We start from the raw sequence: 15,735 nt of genomic DNA on the forward strand, positions 1-15,735 counted from the left end.
AACTATTTGTAGCCACATGAAACTGTTGATCAGAGAAATGCAGATCAAAACAACTCTGAGATATTACTGTACACCTGTTAGATTGACTAAGATGATAGGAAAAGATAATGATATGGGATGAAAAGGGTGAGGGTTGTTTAAGAGAGGTGGTGGGTAGTGGTCAGAAGGAAAATACTGGAGAGTAGGAAAAGAGGGAAAGGAAAGAGAAATGCATAACTTGGGGTAAATAAGATGGTGGAAAATACAGACATACCCATTTAAATTGTGGATGTGAATGGGATGAACTCTCCCATAAAAAAAAGCAAGGAGAAAGTAGACAGAAAATTAATTGGAAACTAAATAATCTAATCTTTTTTTCCCTAGGTTACATTTATTTTTATTTATTTTATTTTATTTTTATTCATAAAACATATGCATGGGTATTTTTTCCAACATTGACCTCTGCATAACCTAGTGCCAAAATTTTTGCCTCCCCCCCCCCAATTCCTTCCCCCACCTGGCAGGCAGCCCAACACATGCCAAATATGTCGAAATACATGTCAGATCCAATATGTGTATACATATTCACACAGCCATTTGGTTGGGCAAGAAAACACAGATCAAGAAGGAAAAAAAGTAAAACAGAAAGAAGAAACAAAATTCAAGCAAATAATAACAGAGAGAGTTAGAATGCTATGCTGTGTTTCAACTTCTGTTCCCATAATTCTCTGGATGTAGATGGTTCTCTTCATCACTGTACAAGTGGAACTGGTCCAAGTCATCTCTATGTTGAAGAGAGCTATTTCCGTCAGAATTGATCATCATATAGACTTGTTGCTGTGTATAATGATCTCCTGGTTCTGCTCACTTTACTTTGCATCAGTTCATGTAGATCTCTCTAAGCCTCATTGAAATCATCCTACTGGTTGTTTGTTACAGAACAATAGTATTCCATAGCATTCATATACTACAGTTTAGTCAGCTGTTCTCCAATTGATGGGCATCCAATCAGTTTCCAGTTTCTTGCCACTACGAAAAGGACTGCCACGAACATTTTTGCACAGGTAAGTACCTTTCCTTATCTTAAGATCTCTTTGGGATAGAAACCCAGTAGAAACACTGCTAGGTCAAAGATATGCACATTTTGATAACTTTTTAAACATAGTTCCAAACTGCTCTCCAGAATGGTTAGATCCATTCATAGTTACACCAACAATATATCAGTGTTCCAGTCTTCCCCTCCAACATTCATCATTATATAATTTCTGTGTTTCCTTATGCAAAGCCTCTTGCAAACATTTTTTTTTCCCAATTTTTCTACTATTTTAAGATCCTTTTTGGGAGGACAGAGCCAAGATGGCGGAGAAGGCACACATGACTTTCTGAGCCTCTCACATACCCTCACTACTAATTATTAAATTCAGCCTCAATTGACTAGTAAAATTCACGAAGATTGAAAATGCAACAACTTACCAGCCAAAGATAATCTGGAAGATCTCTAGAAAAGGTTTATCCTGAGCTGCAAGAACAGACCAGTGCCAGCAGGGATAGCATATTGAGCAGACCAGGCTGGGGTGGTCTCTGTGGTAAGAAAATTTACAGAGATGACTCTGCCATAGACTAATTGCTCTGCCTTGGTTGCAAAGCAGTAGAACAGCAGAGAAATTAAAGCCGAATGTAGAGGGTATTCTAAAAAAATGCCAGAACCTAAAAAGATCTGGCTATACCCACCCAAAACTGGAAGTGACTCAATTAATAAATAAAACTAAGAGTTGGTTTTATGAAAAAAAAAATAAAATAGATAAAATTTTGGTAAATCTTATTAGAAAAAGGAAAGAGGAAATTGTTTGTATTAAAAATGAAACAGGAGAACTTTCCATCAATGAAGAGGAAATTAGAGCAATAATTAGGAGTTACTTTGCCCAACTTTATGCCAATAAATTTGATAACCTAACTGAAATGGATGACTACCTCCAAAAATATAGGCTTCCAGATTAACAGAGGAAGAAGTAAATTGCTTAAATAATTCCATTTCAGAAAAATAAATAAAACAAGGTATTCCTTTTTTTTTTAAAATTTTTTAATTTTTATTTAATAATTACTTTATATTGACAGAATCCATGTCAGGGTAATTTTTTTACAACATTATCCCTTGCACTCATTTCTGTTCCTATTTTTCCCCTCCCTCCCTCCACCCCCTCCCCTAGATGGCAAGCAGTCCTATATATGTTGGATATGTTGCAGTATATCCTAGATACAATATATGTTTGCAGAACCAAACAGTTCTCTTGTTGCACAGGGAGAATTGGATTCAGAAGGTATAAATAACCCGGGAAGAAAAACAAAAATGCGGATAGTTCACATTCGTTTCCCAGTGTTCTTTCTTTGGGTGTAGCTGCTTCTGTCCATCATTGATCAATTGAAACTCAGGTCTCTTTGTCAAAGAAATCCACTTCCATCAAAATATGTCCTCAGACAATATCGTTGTCAAAGTGTATAATTATCTCCTGGTTCTGCTCATTTCACTTAGCATCAGTTCATGTAAGTCTCGCCAGTCCTCTCTGTATTCATCCTGCTGGTCATTTCTTACAAAACAATAATATTCCATAACATTCATATACCACAATTTACCCAGCCATTCTCCAATTGATGGGCATCCATTCATTTTCCAGTTTCTAGCCACTACAAAAAGGGCTGCTACAAACATTTTGGCACATACAGGTCCCTTTCCCTTCTTTAGTATTTCTTTGGGATATAAGCCCAATAGAAACACTGCTGGGTCAAAGGGTATGCACAATTTGATAACTTTTTGAGCATAATTCCAGATTGCTCTCCAGAATGGTTGGGATTCGTTCACAACTCTACCAACAGTGCATTAGTGTTCCAGTTTTCCTGCATCCCCTCCAACATTCATCATTATTTTTTCCTGTCATCTTAGCCAATCTGACAGGTGTGTAGTGGTATCTCAGAGTTGTCTTAATTTGCATTTCTCTGATCAATAATGATTTGGAACACTCTTTCATATGAGTGGTAATAGTTTCAATTTCGTCCTCTGAAAATTGTCTGTTCATATCCTTTGACCATTTATCAATTGGAGAATGGCTTGATTTCTTATAAATTAGAGTCAGTTCTCTATATATTTTGGAAATAAGGCCTTTATCAGAACCTTTAACTGTGAAGATGTTTTCCCAGTTTGTTGCTTCCCTTCTAATCTTGTTTGCATTATTTTTGTTTGTACAAAGGCTTTTAATTTGAAGTAATCAAAATTTTTCTATTTTGTGATCAGTAATGGTCTCTAGTTCATCTTTGGTCACAAATTTCTTTCTCCTCCACAAGTCTGAGAGATAAACTATTCTATGTTCCTCTAATTTATTTATAATCTCGTTCTTTATGCCTAGGTCATGGACCCATTTTGATCTTATCTTGGTATATGGTGTTAAATGTGGGTCCATGCCTAATTTCTGCCATACTAATTTCCAATTATCCCAGCAGTTTTTATCAAATAATGAATTCTTATCCTAGAAGTTAGGGTCTTTGGGTTTGTCAAACACTAGATTGCTATAGTTGACTATTCTGTCTTGTGAACCTAACCTTTTCCACTGATCCACTAATCTATTTCTTAGCCAATACCAAATGGTTTTGGTGACTGCTGCTTTATAATACAATTTTAGATCAGGTACAGCTAGGCCACCTTCATTTGATTCTTTTTTCATTAATTCCCTTGAGATTCTAGACTTTTTATTGTTCCATATGAATTTTGTTGTTATTTTTTCTAGATCATTAAAATATTTTCTTGGAAGTCTGATTGGTATAGCACTAAATAAATAGATCAGTTTAGGGAGTATTGTCATCTTTATTATGTTCGCTCGGCCGATCCAAGAGCACTTAATATTTTTCCAATTATTTAAGTCTGACTTTATTTGTGTGGAGACTTTTTTATAATTTTGCTCATATAATTCCTGACTTTGCTTTGGTAGATAGATTCCCAAATATTTTATGGTATCAACAGTTATTCTGAATGGAATTTCTCTTTGTATCTCTTGCTGTTGGGTTTTGTTGGTGATGTATAAAAATGCTGAGGATTTATGGGGATTTATTTTGTAGCCAGCTACTTTGCTAAAATTATGAATTATTTCTAATAGCTTTTTAGTAGAATCTCTGGGGTTCTCTAGGTATACCATCATATCATCTGCAAAAAGTGATAGTTTGGTTTCCTCATTGCCTACTCTAATTCCTTTAATATCTTTCTCGACTCTTATTGCCGAGGCTAGTGTTTCTAATATGATATTAAATAATAATGGTGATAGTGGGCAACTTTGCTTCACTCCAGATCTTACTGGGAAAGTTCCAGTTTTTCCCCATTGCATATGATAATAAAACAAGGTATCAATCAACTCCCTAAGAAAAAATCCCCAAAACCAGAGGGATTTACATGTGAATTTTACCAAACATTTAAAAAATAATTAGCTCCAATACTATATGAACTATGTGAAAAAAATAGGGAATGAAGGAGTCCTACCAAATTCCTTTTATGACACAGACATAGTACTGATACCTAAATCAGGTAGGTTGAAAACAGAGAAAGAAAATAATAGACCAATCTCCCTAATGGATATTGATGCTAAAATCTTAAATAAGATATTAGCGAAAAGACTACAGAAAATCATCCCCAGAATAATACACCATGAACAAGTAGGATTTATACCAGGAATACAGAGCTGGTTCAATATTAGGAAAACTATTAGTATAATTGACTATATTAATAACCAAATTAACAAAAAAAACATGTGATCATCTCAATAGATTCAGAAAAAGATTTGATAAAATCCAACATCCATTCCTATTAAAAACACTTAAGAGTATATGAATAAATTGACTTTTCCTTAAAATAATCAGTAGCATCTATTTAAAACCACCATAAAGCATCATATGTAATGGGGATAAACTGGAACCATTCACAATAAGATCAGGGCTGAAATAAGGTTGCTCATTATCACCATTACTATTTAATATTGTATTAGAAATGCTAGTTTTGCAATAAAAACTTCTCTTTCACCTAGCATTAGTTCATGCAAGTATCATCAGGCCTCTTTATAATGATCTTTCTAATTGTTTTATATAACAATAATATTCCATAACATTCAAATACCATAACTTATTTAGCCATTCTCTTATTCAGCTGTTGTCCAACTGATGGGCATCCACTCACTTTTTGATTTTTTACCACTATGAAAAGTGCTTCTACAAACATTTTTGAAAATACAGGTGTCTTTCCTTCCTTTAAAATCTCTTTTGACCATTATTAGTCAATATTATACTAGAAGTGTTAGCTTTGGCAAAAAGAGAAGGAAAAGAAATGGAAAGAATTACAATAAACAGTAAGGAAACAAAACTATCACTCTTTGCACATATGCTATATACTTAGAGAATTCTAGAAAATCAACTAAAATAATTGATATTATGAGCCATTTAGTAAAGTTGAGTAATATAAAATAGATTTACATATATCAATAGCATTCCTATATATTAGCAACAAATGCCAGCACCAATGGAAAGAGATTTTCCATTTATAATAACTGAAGAGAATGTAAAATATGTGGAAGTCTACTACCAAGACAAAACCAGGAATCATATGAACACAATTACAAAAGTGTCTTTTCCATAAATAAAATCACACATAATCAACTGGAGAACTATCTGTAGCTCACAATGTAATCTGAATCAATATAATAAAAATAACAATTTTACCTAATACTCATTCAGTGCCATTCCAAAAAAATTTCCAAAGATATTTTTATAATGTTGGGGGAAAGGTTAACAAAATTCATGTGGAGGAAGAATAAGTCAAAACTGTCAAGAAAATCAATGGGAAAAAATTTTAAGGATGGTTGCTAAATTTTACCAGATCCTAATCTGTATTATAAAGCAACAACATTCCATACAGTCTGATACTGGGTATGAAATAGACTGGTGAATCAGTGGAATATTTTAGGCATACAACATATAAAAGTAAAAAAAAAAAATAGTAATTAGTTTTATGTAAATCAAAAGAAGAAAATATTTATGATGGAACTCACTGTTGACAATTATTATTTATATTAAATTAAAAATAATTTGTCCAAACAAAATCAATGAAATCAAGTTAAAAAGATATGTTGAGAACTAGAAGGAGAAAGAAATTACAGCAACTGTCTCTGATAAAGGACTTATTTCTCAAAAAAAAATAACTAAATCAGTCATAAGAATATAATTGATAAATGGTCAATCTATAAGAACAGTAAATATTTAAATGAAAAATTAGTACCATATATAGTCATATGAAAATAATCTGCTAATTCATTATTTATTAGAGAAATTTAAAAACTTCTAAGATACAACATTGTATTTCTCAGATTCATATAGCATTTCCTTTAAAAAGAAAGATAATAATTGTTGAAAGTGATGTGAGAAAGCTCTTTCCACTGGTGCTGGCATTTGTTGCTAATATATAGGAACATTATTTATATATGTAAATCTATTTTATATTAATCAACTTTATTAAATGGTTCATAATTTCAATTATTTTTAGTTGATTTTCTAGAATTCTCTAAGTATATAACATTGCACTATTGATGGAGTTATGAATTGATCCAGTCATTCTGGAGTATAATTTGGAACTATGTCTTAAAGTTTATAAGCCTCTAGACATTCTTTGACCAGCAATGACACTTCTAAGTCTTTATCCCAATGAATTTTTTAAAAAAGACCTGCATATCCAAAATATTTGTAAAATCTCATTTATTGGCATAAAAGAATTTATGAGTTAGGATATGCACAACAATTGAGAAATGGCTAAACAACTTATATTTTTATAAATATGCTGAAACACTATTGTGCTATAAATAAATGAGAAGGAATTTTCTTAATGGTCAGCATCCTCTTAAAGCCTTTACTAAAATTTTTTAACATAAAAATATTTCCCCCAAAGAGTTATGTTTAACTTGCTTTTAGAAATATTATTATGAGGGAGGATTCTGAGAAGATAACAGAAAAGGACTGAAAATTTTGACTTCTTGGGATGGGACCAAGAAGAAGAGTGAAGCCAAGAAACTGCTTAAACTCTGAAGTTTCTCTCAAAAACTATATGAAATCTGAATACAATCTGATGGAATGAAACTACTCTCAAGTTAAAGATGGGTTGGAAAAAAACTTCAAAAAAGGTCACTCTCACTGCGGTATAAAGGATGTTTAGTCCAGCTCAGACAGATTTTGGGAAAGACAGCAAAAGGGTATTAATTACAAAAAATCAGCAACTAAGACCCTCATTCCTGACTCAGTAGAAGAGCAGATCATTGGGGCAGCCTCCAAGCCCAGCTCAGAAGGCAAACACTAAGAAACATGGTTGTTTCCTAAAAAAAGCAGGTGAAGCTACCCACTGCAAACACAAAAGAGCTCTGTGTTCAAAGCCAAGTTTGAGAGCTGTACAGAAAACTTGGGACACTGCCTCCTTTAATCAAGGAGCACAACTTGATCACAAAAGTAAAAAAAAAAAAGATTAACTCTAAGAAAAGGAAAGAAAATGAAAAAAAAAAAAAACAGAAAATATGACAAGAAAATATAATAATGAATGTTGGAGGGGATGTGGGGAAACTGGGACACTAATGCATTGTTGATGGAATTGTGAATGGATACAACCATTCAGGAGAAAAATTTGGAACTTAACCCTTTTTATACTGGCAAGAAACTGAAAAGTGACTGGATGTTCATCAATTGGAGAATGGCTGAGTAAGTTATGGTATATGAATGTTATGGAATATCATTGTTCTATATGAAATGATCAGCAGGGTGATTTCAGAAAGGCCTGGAGAGACTTGTAAGAACTGATGGTAAATGAAATGAGCAGGACTAGGAGCTCATTATACATGGCAACAGCAAGCTTATATAATCATCAATTGTGATGGACTTTTCTTTCATTAACAATGACATGATTCATGACAGTTCCACTGATCTTGTAATCAAAAGAGACATCTGCACTTATAGAGAAGAAAGTGAGAACTGAATGTCGACCACTACATAGTATTTTCACTCTTTTGTTATTTGTTTTCATTTTGGTTTCTTTTTCACTTTTTATCCATTTTGATCTGACTTTTCTTGATCAGCATGATATTTTTGTAAATACATACAAAAGAATTGTTAATACATGTTATGATATGTAACCATTACATATTTGTTTACAAACACACATATTTATTAAGACAAGTATAATACAATACATGGTAAGGGGAAAGAAGAAAGTGTACTCCTTTCTGTCTCCATGCAATTTTTCAATTTTCCTGAAGATTTATCATAGCTAACTTTTTTTTAGTATTTTATTTATTTCCTGAACTTCTTTCTTATTTATTTGGTGGTTTGATTTATCTAGTTCTGAGAGAGCAAAGTTGAGATCACTCACTACTATAGTTTAGCATTTCTTCTTGCAGCTTTCTTAACTTCTTCTTTAGGAATTCCCATGCTATACCATTTGGTGCATATATGTTTAATATTGATATTGCTTCATTATTAATGCCACCCTTTATTTAGCAAGATATATTTTATTTCCTTATCTCTTTTAATTATATCAGATTTTGCTTTTGCTTGATCTAAGATCAGGATGGCTATCCCTGCATTTGTTTGTTTGTTTGTTTGTTTTGTTTTACTTCACATGAAACATAAATGATTCTGCTGCAGCCTTTTGTCTTTACTCTGTATGTATAACTTTGCTTTAAATGTGTTTCTGGTGAACAACATATTGTAGGGTTCTGGCTTTTAATCCAAGCTGGTATCTCCTTTCACTTTATGGGAGAATTTGCCCATTCACATTTATAATTAAAAACTACTAATTCTATAAGGTCTAGAAGCAGAGACAAGATTACAGAGAAGGCACATGAGACTTTCTAAGCCCCTCTCATTTCCCTCATAACCAACTATTTAATTCAGCCTCAAAAATAGCTCTTCAATGCTTAAATTCATGAAGATTAGAAGCACTACAACTTACCAGCTGAAGTCAATCTGGAAGATCGCCAGGAAAGGTTTGTCCTGAGGAGTCAGGAACAGACTAGCGCAGGCAGTGAGAGACTAGCATCCTGAGTAGACCAGGGGCGGTGGTGATCTCTGTGGCTAGAGAAGTTATAGAAATGACTCTGCTATAGGCTACCTGCTCTACCTTGATGACAAAGCAGTAAACTGGCAGAGAAATTAAAGCCTAAAACAGAGAGTACTCTAAAAAATGCCAGAGCCTAACAAGATCCAGCTGTAACCACTCAAACCCAGAAGTGGCTTAGGCAGACTGTAACGCAGCCCTGCAGCCACATCCTGCAATTTGGGGCTTTTGCGGGGGCAGCTATAAATCTGCACTGCAGGGGGGCACAGCCTGGGCAGCCTTTAATTGGCATAGTGCAGGTCTCAGTCTGGGTCAATAGAATTTCTCCAGCAGACTGTGCTTCCCAGGGCAGAGATACTTCCAGTCCCTGCAAATCCACTCACTGCTCAACTGCTAATATCCACAGTTCCAGGGCCGGATTTGGCTTGGGGTAGTGAAACTCTCACTGCTCAGCTTCTAGCCCCAGGGCAGTTGTTATCTCACACAGTGGGGGTTATTTGCAGGGCACTTTCACAGCTCAGCCCTGCAGGCCTGAGTTACTACCTGGTGGGGAACTCTTTCCCAGAGCACTCCAGTACCTTGCTGCTTTTTGTAGCTGGCTAGCAGGACAGCTACCTGTCCATACACCTATCACTGCTCTGCAAAGGAAGCTGCTAATCTCCTGGCCCTGAAGGCAGACCCTATAGTCTTCAACAAAATGAGTAAAAAAATCAAAAGGACGATTGATAGTTTCTATACAGAAAGAGAACACCTTTTCATCCCTGAAGAGACTAACAGCTGACAGTCTCCAGACAATTGTTAGTCCCCAACACAAAAGGCTCTCCTAGAAGAGACTATTAAAAATCTTAAAAGAGGACTAGAATACAAATGGGGAAAGGAAAGAGAAGCTATGCAAGAGAGTACAGAAAACCCATATTACTCACTAAAAGAAAAAAATTGATAAAATGGAAAAAGAAAACAACTTCCTGAAATGTGAATTGGAAAAGGTAAAAAAAAAAACTCCCAAGAAGGTCAGGGAAACAGAATTTGTAAATTGGAAAAAGAAAATAATTCACTAAAAAAAAAAAAATGAGTGAAATGGAAAAAAATTCCATAGAGCAAAACAACTCAGTTGGAAATATACAAAAAAGTAAAAAAAAATATAATGAAGGAAATAACTCACTAAAAATCATAACTGAACAAATTGAAATAACTGATTCATTGAGACATCAAGAATCAGTCAAGCAAAACAAAAAAAAAAAAAAGAGAGATTGGGAAAAAAAATGTCAAATATTTACTCGGAAAAACAACAGACCCGGAAAATAGAACTAGGAGAGATAACCTGAGGATCATTGGACTACTCAAAAATTATGATGAAAAAACAGCCTGGATACTATTTTACAGGAAATCATCAAAAAGAACTGCCCAGAAGCAGTAGAACTGGAAGGTAAAATAGGCAGTAAAAGAATTCATCGAACACCTTCTGAAAAAGACCCTAAAATAAAGACTTCAAGGAATATTGTGGCCAAACTACAGAATTTTCAGACGAAAGAAAAAATTATACAAGTAGAAAGAAAAAAAAAAAAAACAGTTCAAATATCGAGGTGCCACAATAAGGGTCATGCAAGATCTGGCTGCCTCAGCATTAAAGGATCGAAGGGCCTGGAATCTGATATTCCAAAAGGCAAAAGACCTTGCAATGCAGCCAAGAAAAACTACCTACCTAAGCTGAGCATTTTTTTTTTCATGGAAGATGGACATTTAATGAAACAGAGGAATTCCATTTGTTTCTAAGGAAAAAAAAACAGACTTAAACAAAAAATTTGATCTCCAACAACAGGACTCAAGAGAAGTAGAAGAAGGTAAAAGGGACTCTTGAGAACTGTATTTCTGTTGTGGATATACATAAAAACCACATGTATAATTTGATTTTACTGATATAACATAAAAAAGGGAAATAAAAATGGAAAGGAGATAGTGTCAGAAAAGGGGAAAAGGGGAGATAAAAAGAGGGAAACTACATGTGACAATGAGGCAAAGGAAACCTATCACATCTGAGGGAACTGAGAGAAGGGGAGGAACATTGTGTGAATCCTACTCTCATCAGAGTTGGCTCAAAGAGGAAATAATTGAAATATATGTTTTACAGAGAATCTTCTCTCACCTCATTAAAAAGTGGGAGAGGAAAAGGGAAAAGGAAAAAGAGTAATAAGGGAAGGATACAAGAAAGGGGAAGAGATTCAAAGAGATAAAGAAGGGATACTAAAGAGGGAGAGCTGTGTTATGCAAGTGGGACCAATAAGTTTAATAGTTGGGAAGATGGGGGGAAGGGCAAGAAAAATAAAAGCATAATCTGGGAATATTAGGATGACAGGAAATACAGAATTAGTAATTTTAACCATAAATGGGAATGGGATGCAAATTCCCACAAAGAGGAGGCAGATAGTAGACTTTTGTTCCATCAAAAGTCAGAACCCTACAATATGTTGTTTACAGGAAACACATTTAAAACAGGGAGATACATACAGAGTAAAGGTAAAAGACTGGAGAAGAATCTATTATGCTTCAGGTGAAGTCAAAAAAGCAGGGGTAGCCATCCTTATCTCAGATCAAGCAAAAGCAAAAATTGATCTAATTAAAAGAGATAAGGAAGGAAACTATGTCTTGCTAAAGGGTACTATAGACAATGAAGCAATATCAGTATTAAACATATATGCACCAAGTGGTATAGCATCTAACTTCCTAAAGGAGAAGTTAAGAGAGTTGCAAGAACAAATAGATAGCAAAACTATAATAACGGGAGATCTCAATCTTGCACTCTCAGATTTAGATAAATCAAATCACAAAACAAATAAGAAAGAAATTAAGAGGTAAATAGAATATTAGAAAAATTAAGTATGATAAATCTCTGAAGAAAACTGAATGGTGACAGAAAGGAATATACTTTCTTCTCAGCAGTTCATGGAACCTACACAAAAATTGATCATATATTAGGACATAAAACCTCAAAATTAAATGCAGGAAGGCAGAAATAGGAAATACTTTCTTTTCAGATCACAATGCAATAAAAACTGCATTCAACAAAAAGTTAGATTTAAATAGACCAAAAAGTAATTGGAAACTAAATAATCTCATCTTAAAGAATGATTGGGTAAAACAGCAAATTATAGAAACAATTAACTATTTCACTCAAGATACTGACAACAGTGAGACATCATACCAAAATTTATGGGATGCAGCCAAAGCAGTAATAAGGGGAAATTTTATATCCTTAGACGCTTACTTGAATAAAATAGAGAAAAAGAAGATCAATGAATTGGGCCTGCAACTTAAAAAGCTAGAAAAAGACCAAATTAAAAACCTCCAATCAATTACTAAACTTGAAATTCTAAAATTAAAAGGAAAAATTAATAATATAGAAAGTAAAAAAAAAAAAACTATTGAGCAAATAAATAAAACTAAGAGTTGGTTTTATGAAAAAACCAATAAAATTGATAAACCTTTGGAAAATCTGATTAGAAAAAGGAGAGAGGGAAACCAAATTAGTAGTCTTAAAAATGAAAAGGGAGAACTTTCCACCAATGAAGAGGAAATTAAAGAAATAATAGGGGGTTACTTTGCCCAAATTTATGCCAATAAATTGGATAACCTAAGCAAAATGGACAACTACCTCCAAAAATATAGGCTTCTGAGATTATCAGAGGAGGAAGTAAATAGCTTAAATAGTCCCATTTCAGAAAAAGAAATAGAATAAGCTATTAATCAATTTCCTAAAAAAAATCCCCAGGACCAGATGGATTTACATGTGAATTCTACCAAACATATAAAGAAAAGTTAGCCCCAATGCTTCATAAACTATTTGAAAAAATAAGGAATGAAGGAATCTTACCAAATTCCTTTTATGACAGAGACATGGTACTGATACCTAAACCAGGTAGATTGAAAACAAAGAAAGAAAATTATAGACCAATCTCCCTAATGAATATTGATGCTAAAATCTTAAATAAGATATTACCAAAAAGACTACAAAAAATCATGCCCAGGATAATACACCGTGATCAAGTAGGATTTATACTAGGAATGCAGGGCAGGTACAATATTAGGAAAACTATCAGTATAATTGGGCATATTAATAACCAAATTAATAAAAACCATATGATAATCTCAACAGATGCCTAAAAAGCATTTGATAAAATCCAACATCCATTCCTATTAAAAACACTTGAGAGTATAGGAATAAATGGATTTTTCCTTAAAATAATCAATAGCGACTTCCAGTTAAGATGGCGGAGAGGAGGCTCACAGTTGCATAAGCTCCGCGCTTTCTCTCACTATCCACTTCATTACAAGCCTCTGAATCAATGCTTTACTGAAAAAAACCCACATATAGTTACCAAGAGAAGCCATCCTTGAGATCTGCCAAGAAAGGTCTGTCTTTACTGGAGGGCTGGGACGGTTTTAGATCAGGCGCAGGCTGAGGGCAGCGGCAGTGAGAGCACGGGAGCAGACTGGAGAGGGGGTGAGGGTGATCGCAGCCGTCTCTGCGGGGAGAGCTTCGCTACAGGTTTGGATACTTTACTCCAGCAGCAAGTCAGCAGCCCAGCAGAGAAGCTAAAAACACCGGGGCTGAAGAACACAACCCCAAACAGCTGGAGTCTCTCAGGACCTGCCCCCCCCCCCCTCTCCCCCCCACAGTGACTCAGCACGCTCTGGGATCTCAGAGCGCACGCGCAGCACATTCCTGCTAGTGCCTCACTGCTGCCCTCTGCAGTCTGTAGAGGAAGCTCGATAACATACCCAACCCCTCCCCCAAAGAAAGACTCCAGTTTTTTCTGTTTTTCTTTGGTAGTTTGTCTCTGATTAATAGACAGAATGAGCAAGAAGCTGAAGAGGACTTTAACCCTTGACAGCTTCTACACAGAGAGAGAGCAGACTCTAAATCCTGAGGAGATTAAAAACAGGCAGTCCCCAGGTGATTCCCCAAAGGAGGAGACCATCTGTTCCTCAGCACAGATGAACCTCATAGAAGTGATTAAAAAGGCTCTCACAAGGGAGCTAGAAGAAAAATGGGGAAAGCAGAGTGAGGCTTGGCAAAAGGAGAGAGAAGCTTGGGAAAAGGAGAGGGAGGCTTGGCAAAAGAGCCTGGAGAAAGTTAAAGAGAGAGTGGATAAAGAAGTAAAATCCTTGAAAAATAGGATTAGTGAACTGGAAACAGAAAACAGCTCTCTAAAAAACAAAATTGGCGAAATGGAAAAAAATTCCACAGAACAAAAGAACTCAATTGGACAATTAGAAAAAGATTTTAAAAAAGTGAGTGAAGAGAACACTTCACTGAAAATCAGACTTGAACAAGTGGAATTGAATGACTCGAGGAGACAAGAAGAATCAGTCAAGCAAATCCAAAAAAATCAAACAATGGAGAAAAATGTGAAATACCTTCTGGGGAAGACAACAGACCTGGAAAACAGATCCAGGAGAGACAATCTGAGAATCATTGGACTCCCAGAAAAACATGATGAAAAAAAGAGCCTGGACACCATTTTCCAGGAAATTATCAAAGAGAACTGCCCAGAAGTCATAGGAACAGAGGAAAAAATAAACATTGAAAGGATTCATCGATCACCCACTGAAAGGGATCCTAAAATCAAAACACCAAGGAATATAGTGGCCAAATGCCAGAACCCTCAGATGAAGGAAAAAATATTGCAAGCAGCTAGAAAAACCCAATTCAAGTATCAAGGAGCCACAATAAGGATCACCCAGGATCTGGCAGCATCCACATTAAAAGATCGAAGGGCCTGGAATATGATATTCCGAAAGGCTAAGGAACTTGGTATGCAACCAAAAATAACTTACCCAGCGAGAATGAGCATCTTTTTCCAGGGAAGAAGATGGACATTCAATGAAGTAAGCGAATTTCATCTATTTCTGATGAAAAAACCAGAACTTAACAAAAAGTTTGATCTACAAATATAGAACTCAAGAGGAATCTAAAAAGGTAAAGATTAATCTTGGGAACTATATTTTGACTATATAGATGTATAAAGAATACATGTATACCTTGTTCTAGAAATTGATGTGGAAAGGACATTGTATCAGAAAAAGGGTAAAGTGGGGGTAGTACATCTCATGAAGAGGCATAGGAAACCTATTATATCTGAGAGAAAGAATGGAGGGGGATGAATATAGTGGGTATCTTACTGCCTTCAGAATTGGCTTTAAGTGAAAAATCTTAAGACATATTCAATCTATGGTGAAACTTCTCCCACCTCATTGAAAAGTGAGAAGGGAAAAGTGAAAAGGGAAGGAATAAGCTAAGCGGAAGGGAATACGGGAACTGGGAGGGAAAGGGGTAAGATAGGGGGAGGAACTCTAAGGTGGGGGGAGAGATACTAAAAAGGGAGAGCTGTGAGAAGCAAGTGGTGCTCACAAGCTTAATACTGGGAAGGGGGGGAAAGGGGAAAGAAGGGAGAAAAGCATAAACCGGGGTTAACAAGATGGCAAGTAATACAGAATTGGTCATTCTAACCATAAATGTGAATGGGGTAAACTACCCCATAAAGAGGAAGCAGTTAGCAGAATGGATTAAAAGCCAGAATCCTACAATATGTTGTTTACAGGAAACACACCTGAAGCGGGGAGATACATGCAGGTTAAAG

This window comes from Antechinus flavipes, chromosome 3 (assembly GCF_016432865.1).
Source record: "Antechinus flavipes isolate AdamAnt ecotype Samford, QLD, Australia chromosome 3, AdamAnt_v2, whole genome shotgun sequence".
In the NCBI taxonomy this organism is placed as follows: Eukaryota; Metazoa; Chordata; class Mammalia; order Dasyuromorphia; family Dasyuridae; genus Antechinus; species Antechinus flavipes.